Source organism: Pseudorasbora parva, chromosome 7, assembly GCF_024679245.1.
Source record: "Pseudorasbora parva isolate DD20220531a chromosome 7, ASM2467924v1, whole genome shotgun sequence".
In the NCBI taxonomy this organism is placed as follows: Eukaryota; Metazoa; Chordata; class Actinopteri; order Cypriniformes; family Gobionidae; genus Pseudorasbora; species Pseudorasbora parva.
In genome coordinates this window covers 45,401,052-45,423,677 of record NC_090178.1, presented here as the reverse complement: position 1 = coordinate 45,423,677, position 22,626 = coordinate 45,401,052, and the positions used below count along the sequence as shown (strand labels likewise).

The 22,626-nt window shown below is 40.9% G+C and overlaps 1 long non-coding RNA gene across 1 annotated transcript; it reads left to right on the top strand.

Moving 5' to 3' along the window:
* Window positions 1–283: 283 nt before the first annotated feature.
* On the top strand, window positions 284–4,577 carry LOC137083890 (uncharacterized). Its single transcript, XR_010906650.1, has 4 exons — window positions 284–317; window positions 1,367–1,522; window positions 1,644–1,730; window positions 4,055–4,577. It is a non-coding gene; the product is annotated as an uncharacterized lncRNA (long non-coding RNA).
* The last annotated feature ends 18,049 nt before the right edge of the window (window positions 4,578–22,626 follow it).

Below are 22,626 nucleotides of genomic sequence, written 5' to 3'. Positions count from 1 at the left end.
CCAATCCCCCATTAATTTACATCAAATGATGCATATTAAGATGCATATTAATCAAGTTAAACAGAGATTAAACACCCTTTTGAACCTATACAATAGCTAGTGATACATTTTGTAGTGTACAGGCAGCCTTAACTCTATCATCTATACTTGAGGACATTTATTGTGGATATTTACTTGAATGCAGTTGTTGACTGGTCAAATTTCAAATCAATAAGATAAGTATATTTATTCAAATTTGTTAAAAAAGTATATTTTCTGACATTAACATTTCTAACATATGTCCCACAGATTGCACTCACCATTCAAGCTCATGCAAGGTAAGTTGTCAATCATTCTTTCAGCCTATAACACTGATTAACCTTGCAGTATGACATAGATTTCAATAGATATACACATATACAACCACACACACGTCACATATATATATATATATACAGCTCTGGAAAAAAATAAGAGACCACTTAACATTGGTAAATATACACATACTCACACACATTATTAGGCATGTTGATTTTCTGATCATATTTTTTTCCAGGCACATTTTACCAATTCCATACCACATTAATCTTAATAACTACTATGTATTTAATAATTTATAAGTGATATATAATTGTTCGTGAAGACTGGAAATGAAATCGCCTTATATTCAGGTGTGCAGAATTATTAGAGACGTTTTCTTTTACAGATAAAATCAGCCAAAAAAGAGATTTACCTCAGACTGAAAAGTCAAAAAGTATTAAATGCCCATGAGAAGGATACAATACTAATGCAATACTAGACATTGCAGTTAAGGCATGACCATCGGACAGTGAAATGCTCATTGGGTCAGGATTTTTTAAACCATGTCCAATGGTCATGCCTTAACTGCAATGTCTAGTATTAGACATTAATACTATAAGGTGTTTTTCGTATCGAGAATTATATATCACTTATAAATGATTAAATACAAAATGAATAGTAGTTATTAAGATTAATGTGGCTTGGAATTGGTGAAATGTGCCTGGAGAAAAATATATATTTAGAAAATCAACGTGCCTAATAATTCTGCAAATCACTGCCCTGCTGTCAAAGATTTCATGGAGAGATGGCCAGCTCTTTTTTGTGAATCTGAGGTAAACCTTAGTTCTTCTTTTGCTGGCTTGATGGTAATATGTAGGTAACTTTTGGAACTCATATTTCATTCATTAAAAAATATTAAATATTTTAATTTCATTAGAATAGTGTGTGTGTGTGTGTGTGTGTGTGTGTGTGTGTGTGTGTGTGTGTGTGTGTGTGTGTGTGTGTGTGTGTGTGTGGGGTTGACAAAAAAATTGTTTATTTGACTACTAAATCTTAAATGTGTTACATTTTATCTTCTTTGTCTTAGATAAAGAATGAGTTCAGAAGGATAACCACAATTCCCCTGGAGCCAACCTTTCTGCAAAAACTGGACCTCTACACTCCAAAGCTCCTGGATTTGTTTAAAATAAAGGGTGGGGATGCAGGCATAAAAATTAGAAGTGTGCTAGATTCACTCTGCCAGGTAAATGTATATATTACACATCTGATATCTTGCTGCTTCATGACTTTATAGATATGCAGTTGAATGTAGATGGGAGTGTACACTGTTAATGTTCACTACGATTTACATTCGTTTTTAACAGCAAATTGAAGATAAACGAGATGCTGTGATTCGCTGCCTGCTTTCCTACCTGGGAGAATCAACTGATGAGCTAATTGAAGCCTTCCAGGTACATTAATATATAAATTCAAATTTCGTTTAACTTTGGATATGTACAGTACTGCAAAAGTCTAAGGCACATTAGTATTTTCATCCCCCAAATAGTTTTTTTTTACTTTTTATATCTTTATGCTGTAGTTTGCCAATAAAAAAATATATGCTATATAGTACTAAAAGTGGTTATTTGGCTCATAATCATAGGGGAACCACTGTAAGTGTTGTTTAGCACCAAATCAAATAAAATGCAAAAACTCTTATGGGTTCTACACAGTATGATGTCTCACAGAGTAAGTCAAATTAAATCGCTAGTTAATACCACTAACAAGGCTCAAAATAGCCTCAAACTAACACGGTAGCATAATGAGGGTCCCTACATGCAAACCGAAGCATTTAGAACTTTGTAAGAGTACAAACAGTTTAATAAGAAGATACTTTATAAAGACAGTACATTACGCGTATACAGACAGGAGCCATCTTGAAAAACAGTCTGGATGAGTCGAGCCACGAACGCTGTGCTAAGTGAGCTGGTTGATAGGAATTATCGCAGCTTAGCACAGCGTTCGTGGCTCGACTCGTCCAGACTGTTTTCCAAGATGGCTCCTGTCTGTATACGCGTAATGTACTGTCTTTCGGTTTGCATGTAGGGACCCTCATTATGCTGCCGTGTTAGTGTGAGGCTATTTTGAGCCTTGTTAGTGGTATTAACTAGCGATTTCATTTGACTTACTCTGTGCCCCATTTACTCGCGTTATAAGCTAATCTGTTTTTTCTCTTTACATTCGATTTTCATGAAAACGCATCCCAGAGAACGATCTACTCGGTAACCATGTGTTAATTACCCCTAGGTTCATTTTTCACCGGAGTTGTCCTTTAAGATATGGTGCTATATAGCAGCAAAAGTGATTCCTTTATGATTACGAGACAATAATCACTTGTAGTGCTATAGTGTATGAAATATACATTTTGCCATCATTTGTATTAATGCAGAGAGATTTTTGTATGCACAGGGAGTCTGACAACAGTTGGTGCTCCACAGAAGTTCTGGTCTCACCATCACTGAGTCTGTCTAATATAACATGAAGAAAGAGATACAACTGAGACAGCCTAAATCAATAACAACTGTGGCAATGTCTGCAAAATGCTTTAAAAAACTTACATGCGAAGCTACCTGAAAAACTATATCAAGTGTACCTAGGCCAAAAACTGCTTTAAGTGCAAAGGGTGATCACACCAAATATTGATTTAGTCCATAGAGGGTGAATAAAAATCAATTTATGAAAGCATTTTAAAGGCATACCCACTTTACAGAATTTTTTTCACAAGTGCCTAAAACTTTTTACAGTACTGTAGCTTTGCATTTAGTGTTTTAAAGGGTTAGTTCACCCAAAAATGAAAATTATGTAATTTATTCCTCACCCTCATGTCGTTCCACACCTGTAAGACCTCCGTTCATCTTCGGAACACCAATTGAGATATTTGTGCTGAAATCTGAATGCTCAGTAAGTCCTGCGTAGCCAGCAATGACATTTCATCTCTCAAGATCCATTAATGTACTAAAAACATACGTAAATCAGTTCAAGTGAGGACAGTGGTTCAATATTATTATTTTAAAGCAACGAGAATTTTTTTTTTGCGCCAAACAAACGATGTAAAAACCATATATAGTGATGGCCGATTTCAAAACACTGCTTCATGAAGCTACGGAGCATATCGAATCAGCGGTTAGTAGCGTCAAAATCACAGGATTTCAGCAGGTTGGCAGTCTGACACGCGATCCAAATCATGATTCGACTCGTGATTCATAACGGTTCGAATCTTCATGAGGCAGTGTTTTGAAATCAGCCATCACTATATGGTCGTTATTTCGTTTTTTTGGCACACCAAAAATATACTCATCGCTTTATAATATTAATATTGAACCACTGTACACACATTAATTGATTTAAATATGTTTTTAGTACATTAATGGATCTTGAGAGAGGAAATGTCATTGCTGGCTATGCAGGCCTCACTGAGCCTTCGGATTTCAACACAAATATCTTAATTTGTGTTCTGAAGATGAATGGAGGTCTTACGGGTGTGGAACGACATGAGGGTGAGGAATACATGACATTATTTTCATTTTTTGGTGAACTAACCCTTTAAGTGTCTTGCAGACAGTTCTTCTGGATTTAGTCTGTCTTAATTGTTTCCCTCTTTCTTCATGTAATAACAGATTTAATGATGGTGAGACCAAATCTCTGTGTGGGACTCTTGTCACATAAAATTAAAGAGAACATACAACGTACATGTACATGATTGTAACCACTTTGCACTTATTTGTGTATTTGACAGGATGTCAGCAGAGACATGATTAAAGATAGCTTCACCAATCATGTGATGAAGATCATTGTACTGGGCAGCACTGCAGGAGAGGAAGATGCCAACATAGCTGACGTCATCATTGTCATTGAGGGGACTGAGGTGCTGTTGGGATGTAAGAATCTCACAAATGCGTGCCTTCTGCTCATGGGCTTCATTTACTCCCTGAACTTAAGCTATCCACCAAAGCTGAGAAACACATTTGAAGTCTTTCAGAAAATCTTCCTTGGAGTGGATGCTTTAAAATTTTCTCCAAAGTTGGCTCTTTGCACAGAAAGCTACTAATGTAAGTCTGCTAGTTGGCCATTTTGTTCGTCACTTACACGTTCTCATTTGTTCAGCAAGTGAGAATGCTCTATACTGTACTGTTTAACAGAAACTAAGTAATGCAGTGCTGCTAAAGAAAACAGAAGCAGAGGTTTAATTTGTTTTATCATCTTTGATTTTTGTACACTAGATCACATTTAGGCATCTCACGTTAAATTGTTGTGCTCTGTTAAATACACAAAAACACAATGAAAAATCTGTGATAAGATAAAGATGCTGAACAATTTTGGCCAACAGCTGTCAATCTTAATGAATGTGTACATTCATTTTTGTCCAGTTGTTTTATGATTACCTTTGTTTAATCAGTTTTTTTTTCTAGAGTTTAATTCAAATAAAACTCAAGGAAAATGTCTGTCAGTGTTTTTATTATTGAAAATATCAGTTGTAATATATCACTAATTATATTAAGTAATATTTAAATAATATTTGAAGTAAAGGTTACTCAGGATAGCTAAAAAAGATAACTAGGATTCTTATGTAAAAAAAAATTCTATAAATCACATTATATTTATAAGCATTACTTAAGTAAAATTTACAAACAAAGAGTCATTAAAATGTACTGGAAATTCACAAGTAAACTTAACTTAATAATTTCTTATTAAAGCTACTAATAAATATGTATAGATTTTACTAGCCTTTTCTGAGTGAAAATTGTTTCCAAGCTTTTTTCAAGTAAATCCTACTCCACATTTTTTACAGTGCAGGTGGTGTCATTGAGTTCAGATCCTCTCAAACTCTACAACTTTTGCAACTATATTTTAACAGATGCTTTTTTTAAAACTTTTTTTTTTTTTTTTGCCACCGGACTTTTCATGTTCAGTTAGATTTCATCATTTCCGACATGTTATATTCATCATAGCTGAAATGAGAATTTAGACAGAGAGAAAAAGCAATCAGTTTTTCCATTCTCTCACTTATGCTGAAATTGGCCTGGGCAAACAAGGGGGCATGGGATGTTGAGGAAATGAGGCAAAGAGGGAAGCTAGAAAGAAAATGGGGGAGAGAATTCAACCACAGTGGCTTTAAGGCTTTTTCTCATGTTACAGATGATCCAAATGGTAGAATCCTAGGTTTAAAACGAGTGACATCTTCAATCCAACAAATTAAGCCAGTGGTTATGTGGTTCACAGTGATTAAAATCCAATGTTAAATGTTAAATCCAATTTCTAAAAATTGCAACTAACCAATTAATCATGCATTGTTAGGATCGCAAATTAAACTGACTTGTCAATTATTTAAAGGGAGGATAGAAAACTTCTCCTTTGTTTACATAAAAAATGCTGATGACCAATTAAACTCTATGGTATTTATTGTACTTGTAGTGCAGTGTCATTTGAGTGTCATTGATGCATTACAGATTAAACTTTTTTTTGTTTAATATTTTCTGCCACATATATGTATATAAATAATTCTGTCAGGACTTGATCCGTTGTGGAGTAATTATGCCTGAACAGAAACTGTTTGGACCAATCAAATCATCAGGGCAGGCTATAGACGATGATGGACAGATGATAAACAGTAACGTAATCCTCCACGTCACCAAAGAGCGCTAGTTTGAATTCATTCTAATCCTAAACGGAGAGCGTGTTCGTATATGCATTCACCTTTACGGTTTCTCTCAAAAATTATGAGTGTGTTATGAAATATTCCACGTATTCTTCATTTATTTTTTACAACATCGGCAAAGATCGTTTACAGTTACACGTATCTTCTTCTACTTCTTCCAGCGTGCGTGCAGTTGAACTAATCTTAAATATGACTTGGGAACATCGAGTTGTCTCAAAGAGTGATTTGTTCATTTTGTGTTGACCGTGCATGCGCTACAGGCCATCGGTTATGTGCAGAATCTTCTGCTCCCGGCCTGTGGGGCTGTGAGAACGAATGACTCGAACCCGAAGACTAGAGAGGTGAACTAATCAGTTCTGTTTTCGGGACTGCACGCATTGCTTATAGGGCTGTCCCGGCCCGATCAGTCACTGATGACGGAACTAACGACTCAAACCTGAACACAGGAGAGGTGTAACATTACTAATCTTTCCAGGGAATAGACATGATTAAATGTGGATTGACAAAAGAAAAAACGACTGTGATTCGGAGGTGAGGTGAAATAACAGACTGCATAGCCTGAAGACCCAGCTGAGCAACAAATAATTTCTTAAAGCTTGGCATTGGCTGCATTAGCTTATAATTGATTTTTATTTGAATTATGATCAACATTTGCATAAGTACTAGATGTGTTGGGGAATTTTAATCATATTCTGCTGAAATTAACTAAATGACTTGAAAAAAGATTTGATCATTTTGCTGAACGAGATTCAAAGATCTGAGTCCGTAAAATGATCTGAACTTCCCACTATGCGTCGCTCACATACTGTAAAAAAAAAAAATGGACGTAGTGTCCGTGACGTCACTCATAGGATTCCGATAAGCCGTTCTGAAGCTTAAAGTATGGTCGAGCTTAGGTGACGCAATGACTATAGATGGCGGATAAATGGCTATCCACCTGTCACTCAAAGTAACCACGCCCTTAATTATGCAGAACTTTATGGCTTTATATAATGTAAACGAATGAGTTATAAAAAAATTCACCCCCCTCACAGTTGTCATGAAGATCAAAATTAGCCGTATAAACCAAAACCACAATTTGTACCAGGCTGTAAACATGTTTTTTTTTGCTGTAAAGTTGGGAATTTTAACATGGGGCTCAAAGAGATTCTGCTCCCCTCTGGAGCCGCTCTAGTGGCCAGTTTAGGAATTGCAGTTTACATTACTTCCGTATTGGCTTCAAGAGAGATCACGGGAGGTTGCCGCTTGGTCGCTCAACATACATAATTTACTCCGATGCTCTGATTGGTTGTAAGTCTATCCAATTGAGGTCTTTCCTGGTTCGGTTGAAACATGTCAATATTTACAGCCAAATGGAGCTGTATCAGAAATGAGTATGACCATGTCAGGCTAGAAATTATTTGTTTTGTCTTTAAAAAATATAAAATTTATTTTTAAAGGGACTAGTGAAGAAATTCAGAAACCCTTGTGGACACTGGTGGCCACTAAGTGAACTGCAGCAGTAACATCTTCCTTGTATTTGCACTTGTTCAAACGTAACGCTAAAGAGGTAGATTCAATATACTTACGGCTAAGTTCTTTTTTTTGTTTTTCGCTGAGAAGTAAAACGAAGTTGGAAATGCAGCGATATACTGTTATCGAACATCCCGAACATGCAATATACTGTTAACAAACATGTCCTTGGTTGGATGAAAGTGTAGATATGTGGTGTGCTCTTTCTACTCAATAACAAAATCAACACAACAAAAATGACCACAGTTAGAAAAAAGCAGTTAAGAAAGCTCTGATCATAGCTAAGTGGATGTATTTGCACAAGCTAAGCAAATCACCGGCATCATGCAGACAGATGAGATAATTAAAATGACACTGTTATGATAATTTGATTATGAAGTATATTTGAAACTATAGAGAACTGGCTATGTGAAACTATAGTTTGAATTAATCATTTTTCTTTGCATGTCACATTGACATTACAGTACAGAATGAATTATCCGGAACACTGTATTATTGTTTTTGTCATTGGAAGGAAGAGAGGTTAGCATCACATACTTTTGTTTTTCCTGGCAAAGATGGCCCGAGTCTATCACGTAGAAATCAGTATACATAGGCAACGTAGAAAGTCAGGGAATGTTTTTTTTTTTTTTTATTCCTTACAAGCTGTTCACACATTGGCAATAAAACAATGATTGATATAAGAAAATTCAGGTAACTTTTTTTTTGGTTTAAGTTAACTATTAACCCTGGTTGCGTGACATGCCCTCATCCTAGAAAACCATCAACACAGTGACATTAAATATGGGTTCACTTTCAGCAAGAATAAACATGCTTCATGCTGACCACAGTGTTTTTTGTGTGGTGAATTATTGGCTGCCATGAGCATAAAACCATCAAAATTCAAGAGACATTTAGAAAACAAAATTGTTCATTTTCCTTATTCAATCTTTGTCACGCTAGTCATTTTACATATTGTTTACTTTTGTGGTTGATGTAAATATTATTTAATCATAATGTTTGATTAATTTGAGTACTATATCCGATGTAAAATCAGGCCTAAAATCTTGGAGAAAAATCAATTGAGAACAACTGCTAAGCCAAGCATACATTAATATACTGAAGCTCATCTGCTTTTCATGTTTGTCTGCGACTTAAAACTCATAGCACATGTCAATCGCCGACACACTTGCACACACTGTGACAATTTTCGAATGGATTTGAAATCTACATGACCACTGTACACATTGATGAGCAACAGCCTATGAAATTGCAAGAGAGAACAAAATGGAGAAACAGTGTGAAAGTGGAGCCAAAAGTAGAAAATAAACTTCTTATGTTTCCTCAAACAGCATACTGCATACTCATTTCTTGTCTCTGTCATCCATTCTGTGCAAAAACCACAAACCCTTCCTCTATGTTGACGTTAATCATCTTTTGCATTGCTATGTAGGCCTATGAGTCGATGTGAAATCAGGGAAGGGAAATTATCTTATAAGTGACTCTAGGACGTGCATGAGTACATATTTTTGCTACAATCATTCAGAAAAGTTGTTGCCTAGGTGACGGTTCAACGATTTCCTTATGCAAATGATTCACCATGCAGCCTTGGTTCTGGCAAGTCCAGTGCTTAGTGAGAATTTCCCACGCCGCTAGGATGATACAACTGAATATCTCAGTTGCTCAACATGTTGCTTGTATTGCTATGAGCCGTGAAAAAACAGTCCTGTCACATTAGATTCTGTCAGGCTCTGGGCGACACACTTACATTTTTTTCAGGCCGGTTCACAAGAATATGAAACATTCTAAATAAACTCAGCCAATGTTCAATATCGGCACACTTTGGGTTGATTTTACTCTTACTTTTAGGTAATTCTAAAAAAAAAAATTACTGTTATGTATGGCTGCATATAAATGAAGTGCATGATGACTGGAGATACAAAGAAATAAACAGTTAGTGTGTTTAGATGAACGATCTTAAGCCGATTATGCTTAATAAGCCCGAAAACGAACATGGTCATGTAAATGCGATAACCCGTTGTCTTTTATCGGAGTAAACGGCTTGAGCATAAACTGGTCGACACAGGCAGTTTTTTTCCTCTTACCCCGATTTCGCGTGGCATGTAAATGCATTAAGCTGCTTTCTGACGGCTTATTGAAGAGCGCATGTGTGATAGCTGACGACAAACGCATAATTCGAGCAGATTTAAATGCATCCAGCGAGTGTTTTGCATGAAATAAGGACAAATATCACAAACGCAGACTCTTTTAAAACCCCAATTTTTTTACCCCCATCATCTCATGCAGCAGAAGTAGTAGAGGCTCAGTCAAAATGCTGCATCTGTGACTGCATGAGGGATAATATGAGCCAAAAATCTCCCGCTGATACGTTTTTAACGTTTCACAACAAACATCACACCTGACGCAACATTTGGAATACTAATATTATTTTTGACGTCACTACATGCAAATAACCCGGTTTAGTAATAAAGTCATGTAAACACGGTTTACTTTCATTGTCAGTTTACTGGTTTGCATGTAAGCGGGGAAAACTGGTTATTTCAATAAGCTGATATTTGTGTTATCAGCTTACTAGTGTGCATGTAAACGTTCTCAGTCTTTAAAAATAAATGTAATGGAAAAACTCAGGATATCACGACCATGTTATACACAGACATACACAATACTGCACAAAGGAACAAGGGAAACCGAGGACTTAAAAGGTTAGTTTACCCATAAATGAAAATTATCTCATAATTTATTCCCCCTCGAGCCTAGGTTTATATTACTTAATTCTTCCAGCCAAACACAACTGGCGTTATATTAAAAACATATCCTAGCTCTTCCAAGCTTTATAATGTCAGTAAATAGTAGATTTTGAGATTTTGAAGCACATCCATCGTAAAAAGTAATCCATACAGCTCCAGGGGGTTAATAAATGCCTTCTGAAGTGAAGTGTGTTTTTGTAACAAAAATATCCATATTTATAACTTTATAAACTGTAATCAGTAGCTTCCGGTTGCCATGCGTGCGTTGAGTTGAGCACTGATGCGATGACGATGTACAGTATGATGTAGGATGTAGAAGTAGCGTAAAGGTGAGAGTAGACACCTCTCGCGGTTCAAACTAACTCAAGCTCCTTAGATATTTATCTTTAAAAATTCCTGTTTTAGACTTCTAATTCGTAATTGCCGTTTGGTTTTGCTCTCTCCTCTGCACTTCCACATTCATCAATAGGTCATGCGTCAGGTCAGAGGTCAGTCTTCCACCGGAACTCAACTCACGTATGGCCGTTACCGGAAGCTTGTCACTTTCCTTCTCAAGTGAATGTATCTTAATGTAAGAATGCATAGATGTTTCTACAGGAAAACCACACAATTTTTTTTTTTTTGCAGTGTCTCCCGCTCCATTTTTCTTCCATTTAGAGCCCCACAAGCTTCTTCTTCATCCCAATCTACAGGCTGTTCTCCTCCCACTGACCTCTCTTTTACCTCTCTCTCCATCCTGGTCCCACACTCTCTGGCCGCAGTTCCCCGCTGCATGCCTCTAATACTTGCTCCATGTGCTTTTATATGGCCTTATTAGAATTTATATCTAACAACTGTTTCCCGATGTTATGATTCATCTCCTGCCGCATGCTGGATCCGCTGCCTGAAGCTGCTAGAATGGATTCTGGGAATCTCCACACACAGTAACACGGTCTCCAATGCAGTCTCTAGAAAACTAGATTGCTTCTATTATAATCAACAGAGCTGTTAGTGGTGCTCTATGTAGATGTAATGTGGCAAGATTCCAGTAACAAGCGATTTTTCTGTCCACAACGAATGCAAAAATGTTGCATGACGAAACTAAATACAGATAATCAGAGCAGCGTGTGAACAAAAGTTCACTGAGTAAAACTGAAACACATACAGCCTACTTTGTGTTTCCATGACTTCTGTGATACTACTTTAGACAGGGGGGGTTTTATGTTCATTGTGGAACTTGAGGGATTTGACATAATGTATGATATTGGATGTTTCTCGACTTATTTTATTGTTGTTGTTTATTTATTGTTGCTCAAAGGGCTAATTCACACAAAAAAGTATATGTCATAATTATCTCATCTTCATGGTCCTAACCTTAAATGCATTTCATTATTCTGTGGAACACAAAATACACACGTACATTTATAAAACACGTACATTTTCTATTGTAATATACACCAATCAGGCATACTACTATCACCTTATGGACGTGATCATTATGTAGGTGAAGTGAATAACATTGATTATTTCTTCATCATGGCATCTGTTAGTAGGTGGGATATATTAGACAGCAAGTAAACATTTTGTCCTTAAAGTTGATGTGTTAGAAGCAGGAAAAATGGACAAATGTAAAGGATTTGATCGAGTTTGAAAAGGGGCAAATTTGGATTGACTGGGTCAGAGCATCTCCAAAACTGCAGTTCTTGTGGGCTGTTCCCGGTCTGCAGTGGTCAGTATCGATCAAAAGTGCTCCAAGGAAGGAACAGTGGAGAACCGGCACAGGGTCATGGGAGGCCACAGTCTTTGATGCATGTGGGGAGAGAAGGCTGGCCCGTTTGGTCCAATCAAACAGACGAGCTACTGGAGCTCAAACTGCTCAATAAGTTAATGCTAGTTCTGATAGAAATGTGTCAGAATACACAGAGCATCTCAGTTTGTTGCGTATGGGGCAGCATAGCTGCAGACCAGTCAGGGTACCCATGCTGACCCCTGACCTCTGCCGAAAGCACCAACAGTGGACACGTGAGTATCAGAACTGGACCACGTATCAATTGACTTGTCTTCCAAATTCCTCGGATCTCAATCCAATTGAGCATCTGTTGGGATGTACTTAAATGGGGGGTGAAATGCTGTTACATGCATACTGAGCTTTTTACACTGTTAAAGACTTGGATTCCCATCCTAAACATAGACAAAGTTTCAAAAGCTAATGTTGGACGTTTGATGGAGTATTTCTGTCTTAAAAATAGTCCTTCCGGTTTCTCACAAGTTTCGGCGAGTTTTTTTCGAGTATCGCTCGGCTTGACACACAGCATTCCGGGAAGGCAGCGCTGCATTTGAACTGATTTGAACGCAGAAATGACGGGAAGCTTCACAGCATCGCTTCAGTCGCGTCGCAAAGTGGATTTCCACAGTCACTGCTGTCAGGACTTCACCAAATCATACCAAAGAAGTGTTTTTGACGGAGCGGTCCCAGCGATAAAGGTTCGGTCCTGCTTTGGAAGCAGGCGGTGAGTAAAACTGCTTCAAATGTCTGTGCTGTTGGCTATCGTTGCGTGAGTAAACATCAGTAAACGGCACGATCGCGTGCTTCGTCATTCAAATGCGTTAACGTTACTCCATTGTTGTTCTATGTATAACGTTACACTAGTCAGACGTGCAAAACCGTTTTGCTTGCTACTGCTAAGGTTTAGTCGCATACAATAGTCCATAAACCGAATCATGTCCTCATAAACTGCGAGTAAAAACACACAAATGTTGACAGCCTACTAAATACAGTACATACCACAGAGACGGACGTCCTGCTGCTGCTGTTTCTCCTGTTCAATTTATTTCAGACTCCGAATCTGATTCTGGATCATATCTGTATTAGCTGAGTCATTCTCTAGCTCCGCCCACACGATACGCCTCCAGGCGCTCGGTTTTTTCCGGAAAGATTTGGTACAGCCCATATTTCTTTTATAGATATAATAAAACTAAAGACTTTTCGGAGATATGAAGGATGCAATACTACTCTATAGGTACTCAAGATTGACATGAGATTGACTGAAACTGAGTGTTTCACCCCCCATTTAACAAACAAGTCTGATCCTTGGGGACCCTCGCAACTTAAAGGACCTTAGGAATCTGCTAACATCTTGGCGCCAGATACAACAGCACACCTTTCGGGGTCTAGTGGAGTCCATGCCTTGATAGGTCAGGGCTGTTTTGGTAGCAAAAGGGGGACCAACACAATATTAGGAAGGTGGTCATAATGTTATGCCTGATCTGTGTATTTTAAAATGTAATTTATGTGATGCAAAGCAGAATTTTCAGCATCACTACTCCAGTCTTCAGTGTCACATGATCCTTGAGAAATCATTCTAATATACTGATTTGCTGCTCAAGAAACATTTTGTATTATTATTAAGCATGTTCCATTCAGAGGGAATGAAAAATAAGCAAAAAATAAAAATGAATAGGGAACAACTGTAATGTTACATCGTTATTGTTTGACAGTGGAGAATCCCTGGAGCAAAACGGTCAGATTTTCCACAGTTTGGGAAAGAGGGTTGGAGGTGGGGGTGAGGGGCTATTTGGAGGGGAAACTCCATTGGCTCTGAGGCCACTGAGGCATGTCCTGTGTCCACATATACACACAGAATGGGAGACATTTAAGAGAGACCTGTTCCAAAACCCAGCAAGCTGACTTAGGCAGCTTTTAAGAAATTGTAGGCAAATGTTATTTCAATAGAAAGGCAGCAACATCATACTGGCTTCTAAAATCCCATTTTTACTGACAAAAATATTTTTATATGTCATTTTATTTTTGGCCTTTACAATGAGAACAAGAAAGTCAGTGACGTCGTTAGGCCTATTTTAGGGGGGCTGAAGCTACCCCAAAATGTTCCTAAGCCCCCCTAAATGATAATGAACAACAATTTGATTTATCAATATCAATTTATCAGTATTTTTTTCCGTACCCATGTTAACGGATTACAGCTTTCACACTGCATGCGGACGCGGTCCGGCGAACCGTTCCAGGAGCTGTACAGTGCAGTGTACAGAGCACTGAATTAAAGTGACATTAAAATTAAAATAAACATGTATTGATGCGAAAATCTAGTAATTTCACCACAGACACATATAATATAAATAAGTGTATAAATTTAAATAAATCTAAATAAGGAGACATAATGGATAGCACTCGTCCTTCCTCCTTTCTTTTTGGAGGTGGAAAAACAAAGTTCTTTATGACCTGCTTAATTTCTTGAAAAAAAGAAAGATTTATGAAATGAAAGACAAGATTTTTTTGTCTATTGTAATGTGTGATTTTTAACATTGACAATAACATATATTTAAATGTTTTGCCACTTGCGTTGCGTGAGCAACTTAACATATAAATCTAACCAGTCGCTTCAGTCATGACAAAACATAGTAAGCTGCCCTCTTGTTTACTACTTATGTTTCAGCTAAAAAAATTTTTATTTATTCTGATGGACTGAATGGGAATCTATGAAAAGGGGTTCAGAAATAGATATAGCCTTATATTTCCTAAATTGGAGGTACGCAAGAACAGTTTGGTATGGTTGGATTGGAGATGGGATGATGAAAATATAGATGTAGCACGAATATCAAATAGTGAAGGAAGGAAGAAGACAGGGGCAGCTTGACGGAGACTCTTGGACAACTTTAATTCTTCTCAATATATCCAAAAAAACAGTCCGGCCTGTACCAGACCCTCACTCAATCCATGTGCACAACCTCATAATTGAGATCCCCAAGTCACTGTGTGACCTCAAGCATTCTTGTCACTTTGCTAGTAATTTAGAACTCGATGTAGAAAGCTGGGTCTGTTTGTCCTGGGCCTGTAACAAATTCTCAATTGACAGCCGTCCCAAAGTGTGGTTTCTTCTCAGGTCCAGGACATACTAAATTTTGTTTTGACCATCTGAAGGTCATTCCTCCCAAGTTCCTTTTTTAATTTTTGTCGTCTTCTTGAACAAACTTACGAATCATTACTCGTAACTAACTTAATCTTTCCACTGTCTTTTTCTGGCTGATAGACACTGGTATGAATCAATTTAATGCCCAATAATTTGTAAAGTTCACGTAAAGTACATGACATAAACGTTATACCTTGATCAGCGAGGATCTCTTTCGGGATCGCCACTCAGGCGATTAAGCCTGGTTGTGGTACCGCGTTGCATAGTCCACTATCACTCCATGCCAGGTCCATGCCAATTCTTTCGAAGGGGACCAGCATTATCGGAAGGGGACACAAAGTTGGTTTTTGGGGTGCCCGACAAATTTACCAGCTGATATTTTCGACAAGACGCACACCACCTACGCACATTCTCTTAAATGCCTGGCCAAAAGAAATGGGACAAGAGATGGTCCAAAGTTCGAGCCTGTCTTAAATGTCCAGCCATGGGATTACAATGACTTGCCTTGAAAAGCATTTCCAGTCGGCTTTTTGGCAGTAATAACTGGGTTGTATTTAGCTTTGTCCGAGTGTCTTGGGTCACTCTATATAACCAACCCTTTATAATAGCAAAATATGGAAAAGAGAGTGGATGATTAGGCTGGAGAGATTGGCCATCAATGGAACGTTCTTGTTCAAATGCATGTTTTAATGACTCATTCTGAGACTTCTCCAGGGGAAAATCATCACGTTTGGAGAGGATCAGCCTCGCAACTGCACTCTGTTCCCCTGGTTCTGATCTCAGTTGCTCCGGCTCAGCCTCTCCCACCTGCACAACTGCCCCCTTCTCCTGCTTTTTCTTTTCACAAGAGACATCCACACATAAATACCCCAGTAATTCACTAAAAACTGGCCAATTGGCTCCCAGAATAATCCCATGTCGGAGGTGTGGATCAACTGCCACCTCTACATTTTGTTTTTGTCCCCTAAATTGAATAACAGTAGACACTAGAGAATATTTCACCATGTCTCTGTGCACACGTCGTAACTGAACCATGCGGCTCGCATCCAAAGCTCGGGCTGAATCAGGCTTTGATGGAACAAGGTTTTGTTACATCCTGAATCCACCAAAGCCGGATAGATACCCCCTTAATACTTACAGGTAACTGTCATTAACCTCCATCATTGGACACCTGTCAATTAAAATGCCGGGTTCCCTACAATGCCAACAGGCCAGCCCGGACCTACCCAGCACCCCAGTGGTAGTAAGTGGATCAAGCGAGTGGAGTGAGTGGAAAAAAGAAAAACCAACATTGTTCTAGGTGGTGGTCAGACCTGCCCCTCTGGGAGGAGCTTGTGAGCCATCAGAAAAATTTAGGCTGGATCCACCCCTCTCTCTGGGTGGAATTCTCGGAGAGCCTGGAGGATAGGAGCTGAGGAGAGGGACAAGTTTTTTGGAAAGAGGAGGGTACAGGAAGAAGAATGAGAAGAGAGAGAGAGACAGATGGTAAAGCTCTGCCGACCCCTGGGCACGCCACTTTTTGCTCCTCCACCAGTCGAATGGCTGAGTCTAGCGATATCAGGCAGACGAGTGATAAACTGCTCCAGTGCCACCAGATCGATGATCTCGATGTTGCATCCCTCAGCCAGTAGCCATTTGCGGAGCTCTTGGGCCAACATGAAGGGCGGGCCACTTTCGTCTCCACTGATCAAAATCGCTGGCAATGTTGCACTGGGCTTCAGCCGACCCACTGTAAAATGGCCCTTGAACACCAGGAGGTTCTGGACAGGCAGTTGTTAGGCAGCTTCTTGCACCTCCCCCGACAGCAGAAGGATCAGTCCAGATTGGCCATTGCTCCCTTACCTATCCACCTGCTTTGCCCATCTTTTCAAATAGGTTCAGGAAGACCTCTGGGTTGTCCTGTGGCACCATTTTGTTCAAGAGCAGGTGGGTGGGAGAGCTCGGGGCTGCTGGTGCCTCTGGCTGAACCTCCTAGTTCATCCAGCTCAGAAACCTCTCACAATCCTCCTACCTTGCACAATCACCTAGAAGCAGCGTTCCTGGTCACTTTGCATTTTGAGCAGAACTTGGTGTTCTTCCTTGTGGAAGGCCGCGAGGGAAGAGATGATGTCCACAAATGGCACTGATGACTACGGAGATTGCATGTTGGTGGCTGCTTTTTCCTTCCTAGGTTTTGGCACCTCTATAGTACGGTTCAAATAGTGAAGGAAGGTAGAAGACAGGGTCGCTTGAAGGAAACTCATGGTCAACTTTATTTTCTGGTGCTCACAATAATTCCCCAGAGCTTTCTCAGTCCTTCTCAGATGGGTCAGGAGTCTGATACAGTCTCTCTCATTCGATTCTCCTCTTCCAGGTGGCTTTATACAGTCTCTCCATGCCCATTACTGAAAGAAAACACAGGAATTTGTCATTTGCACATGACCCACTAATGCCATGCTTGTCTAACTCTCTCTCTGCTGTCACAGACCTTGACAATCCCCCGCCCCATCCCCTGTCCCTCCGCCACAATAGATCAAATTGACTTTTCTTTTAAGCTTGGTTTGATTGTATGCCGCTCAGGTAGCCTTTGATGGACCCAATTTGGAAGCCCTTAATGTTGTTGAGATAGGAGATAAATCAAATTTGGGGAACTGCAAGTTATCAAGAAGTGGAAAACTTTTAAACATCTCCACGCTGTCACATAGGATTTGATTGTTCTGGGGGAAACTGCTTGGAGGAGGCTGTTGAGCGATGCGTCTAGGAGGGAATTTAGTGGGGGGTTTATGGGAATATCAGTTCTGAATAATGACTTACTGGAGTTACTGGAGTGGAATTGATCCACCTCTGGAGCCAATGTCCTGAATCTCTGCCAGGATCTATGCCCAGATGTTTTGAGCCACTGAATGCATATGAGACATGTATGTCTGTGCTGTAGGTAGGGGCGGCCTTGCTCTTGCTTGAGCTGCAGGCCACTGGAAAGAGGAGAGAAATGTTGGTAGTTTTGATCTTGGTCCACTATCAAGCTTGCTAGTGTCTACGATGGGAGCTGCAGGCCACTGAAATTAAAGTTGGTTAGGAACAGTGGGATGAAAAAGCTGAGATGCTGAGGGGAGGCTAGCAGGTCTGGTCACAAACAGTGCTGCAGCGGGAGAAGCCATGGTGCAAGGTTGGGCCTCGGCTGAATGCAGGGGAGGTCTTACAGCGGTGGAGTCGGGGGCGCTGCCCAGGCTCGCTGAAGGCCTGTTTAAGGTCATACAGTTCTGCTTTGTTCATCCTCCATGAAAACTGTACTATGGAATTAGCCAGCACTTGCCTCAATCCTACTATTGTCCACTTCCCAATAGGTAGAATCGTCAGGTCGGCCGAGCTACAGGAGAATGCCAGGGAGGAAGTTGGGTGTTTTGCCAGTGGAGAATTTTGTGAATAAAACATGAATTATGTTACAGCTTTCAAACATACCTAAATAACACACTAACAAACACAGAATTCAAATGTAATGCTGATGTACATGCTGATGCATGCTAAATAATACACAAATAAATAACAAAAATGTGCCTCATTCTGTGAAGTTGTAAGCACAAAAAAACATTATAAGGCCCACACTGGTTCTGAGCATGTCAAAGCACAGTTCTGTAATTATAGTATATCTACATATTTCAAGCAAAATAACTGTTTGACAGAAAGCAGTATGGCTACTTATGTAATGGTTTTATGCATTTGTGTAGAAAAGTCTGTCCAGGATTATGTGCAACTAAAGGATCAGATGGCAGCCAAGGTGTAAGGGAGACAGTGTGCGTGTGTTAAGGCTGCTGGGTGGGACGGCAGCAGGTGCCTGCACGTCGGACAGCTCGTTTAGAAGAGGCAATGGCCTCTCAGATTTGGCACATGAATCCACCAGCTTCACACGCTACAGACAGATCCTCTTTCAGCACAGATACCTCTGTTATGCGGGATTCCCTTCCTCACTCTTGATCTCTTCTCTCGGCTCTATAAAGCTCCTGTCTGTCTGAAGATTACTCACAAATACCATGGAGTAATACGGCCCTTTGTCTGTGCACTGCAAAAAACATGTTTCTTAATCATTATTTAATTTATGTTTCGGTTTTCAGTAAAAATATTATTTTTTATAAGACAAAATAGACTGAGACGCAAAATTGTGTAACACAGGGGTCATGAACTGGGTTTTTTATTTTTTTATACTGTTGTCTAAGGTCAACTAATGAGGTTTGTGTAGTTTTTACATTCAAAAACATCATAATGAATAAGTAATAGGCTATTTTCTACACTGATTTTGAGGCTCTCTTCTGAATGCTTAGTTTTGATGAGCATGCCACTCTGTAGACGCCCACTGCTAGGATTGGATCAGATTTGCATATTTAATTAACTTCTGCTCCCCTGTCAGTTCACGTGAGGGAGGTATTGTTTTGAAAACGGCAACCGGAATGATATAATAATAATAATAATAAAAATTCATTATTATTATTTGGGGGGGGGGGGGGGATCTCCTCAACCACCCCCAAAAAAAACACAGCCCTGGAACGTTGAGCTTTGTGAGCGTTGGCCCATAGTGCTCACACTTGGTTCGATTGCCTCGACTGAACCCGAGTTCGATTGCTCCCCCCTCGGTGGACTGTGTTCATATTTTATTTTTTGGGTCCAAACCGGGGTTTGTTTGCGTCATCAAACCAGCAGCTGTTTACCCAGTTCCTTAGTAATGATGGCGAGCGTGAAGGCGGCAAAATTCATAGCGTTGCTCCCGTCACTTGTATATTTTTGTTTTTGAACTGGTTGTTTTGTTACCAGAGCTTCAATACTTAGTGGCACTTGCATCTATCTGCCGCGAATGTACTGCAAATGCTCTAAAGAACGCTGAAGACGAGCCATAATTTTTAGAGAAGGCCTCATCTCAGGCCAGATGTTCCACAGCTCAAATCTTTATAACTAAATGTACATGTAAGGCACAGCACAATATCTTGCTATCTTCGGCATGTTTATTGCTCGGGCGATCCGTTTAGCTCCACGAGTCGGTGGGCGGGTTTCCCCGTTTTATTACATCATTGATCAATATATAGTTGAGAGCTCTCGTTTTCTGGGCCTGGTGTCAAAAAAAGCTTTTCTTTGACTAACAAAGAAAAGTTTTGAAGTTTTCAGCTCTGGAACTTACAGGATATTCATATATCAAAGGCTTAAGGGAAAGTTGATTTCTCAGTTCATCACCCCTTTAAAATATATTTATATATTTTCATGTATTCGACAAAAATATCAATTAAATTAATTAACAGCCTTAAAAATGATTAAACTTTGCAAGTACATGTCAATGAATTATCTAATTATCTCATTAGAATCCTGCTCATTAGTAGACTGTTAGTAGAAAAAAGGTTAAATACAATTGCAAAGGAAGCCTACTTAGAGTCAGTAGAATGTCTGTTGTAGAGTCGTTATAATACAAATTGTTAGCAGATATTAAGCAGGCATTGACACGTAGTTGCAAAGTTAATTATAGTTAGGAGAATAGCTTAAGTGGATGTGGCAACATCTACCGGTCGCGAACCTCCTGGACTACGACGACCTGAAGCGGGCCATACTTCAGCGGGTCGGCCGGACCCCAGAACAACACCGCCAGCGTTTCCGCTCCCTGGAGTGGGGTGAGGCCGGTCGACCCTTCGCATTGGCCCAACAGCTCCGGGACGAGTGCCGCAGATGGCTGCTGGCCGGCGGCAGCGACGGGGACCATGTTGTCGATCTGGTGGTGCTGGAGCAGTTCATCACTCGGCTTCCCCGGAAGACCGCCGAGTGGGTCCAGTGCCACCGGCCCACGTCGCTGGAGACGGCCATCCACCTGGCGGAGGACCACCTGGTGGCGTGCCCGGGGGTCGGCGAACCCCCACTAACTTCTCTCTCTCTCTCTCCCCCCTCTCTCTTTCTCTCTCGACCTGTCCCTCTCCCCAGGTCCCGCCCTCCAGGCCCTCCTCGCGTCCCCCCCAGAGGCCGGGGTGGGATGGGCCTTGGACCGTCTGGGAGTTCGCGGGTCCCGTCCAGGGGGGCGGGGCCACTGGGGGCTGGTGGTGACAATGGCTCTGGTTCCGCCCCCTTTCCGCGCTCATCCTCCAACCCACTCCCCGCTGCAGGGGTGGCGGGTAAGCCTGGGCTGGCCTGCTGGCGGTGCGGTGATCCGGATCATTTTGTGGACCGATGTCCGAGGATGGACATCGGGACAATGATCCGGATCCCGGACGTCCAGCGGACCACCCCCGATCAAGCAGGAGAGTACCAAATTCCTGTAAGTATCAAGGGGGGTACATATCAGGCCTTGGTGGATTCAGGATGTAACCAAACCTCGATCCATCAAAGCCTGATGCAGCCTGGGGCATTGGATACAAGCCGCATGGTTAAGGTGCGGTGTGTGCACGGGGATGTGGTGGAATATCCGGTTGTCCCAGTCACGATACAGTTTAGGGGGAAAAAGCATAGTGTTGAGGTGGCGGTTAGTCCCCACCTCCGGCATCCGCTAATTCTGGGGACGAATTGGCCCGCCTTTTCGGCGTTATTGGGGTCGTTATGCGCGGATGCCGCTTGGGGAAAAAAGGCTAGGAACGGGGCGGTGCGAGTGCAGGTTGGCGAGACTGATACGGGACCCTTGGGAACAGCTTCAGGGGAACCGAGCGGGGTTGAGAGACTGATTCTCTCGGACCGCGATGACTTCCCTCTGGAGCAGTCCCAAGATGAGACTCTAAAACATGCTTTCCAACAGGTCCGCACTATCGACGGTCAGTCCCTCCAACCCGCATTGCCCGTCACGTATCCTTATTTTGCCATAATTAAGGATCGGTTGTATCGAGTGACCCAAGACACTCAGACAAAGCTAGATACAACCCAGTTGTTAGTACCAAAGAGCCGCCGGGAAATGCTTTTCCAGGCGGCTCACTCTAACCCGATGGCGGGCCACCTGGGACAGGCGGCCACGCTGAATCGTTTAATGACCCGATTTTTTTGGCCAGGCATTCATGACAATGTGCGCAGGTGGTGCGCGTCTTGTCCTGAATGTCAGTTGGTGAACCCACTGGCCGCCCCAAAAGCGCCATTGCGCCCCCTACCATTAATGCAGGTCCCCTTCGAGAGAATTGCGATGGACCTCATCGGGCCATTAGAGCGATCCGCACGCGGACATCGTTTTGCGCTAGTTATCGTGGACTACGCAACACGATATCCGGAAGCAGTGGCTCTCCGCAACATCTCGGCGAAGAGTGTTGCGGACGCACTGTTTCGTTTAATCTCCCGGGTGGGGATTCCGAAAGAAATCCTCACTGATCAAGGCACGGCGTTTATGTCACGCACGTTAAGCGAATTGTACGGATTATTGGGCATTAAATCCATTCGAACCAGCGTCTATCACCCACAAACAGACGGCTTGGTCGAACGATTTAATCGCACTCTTAAATCCATGATCCGTAAATTCGTACAGGAAGACGCCAAAAATTGGGATCGGTGGTTAGAACCCCTCTTATTTGCT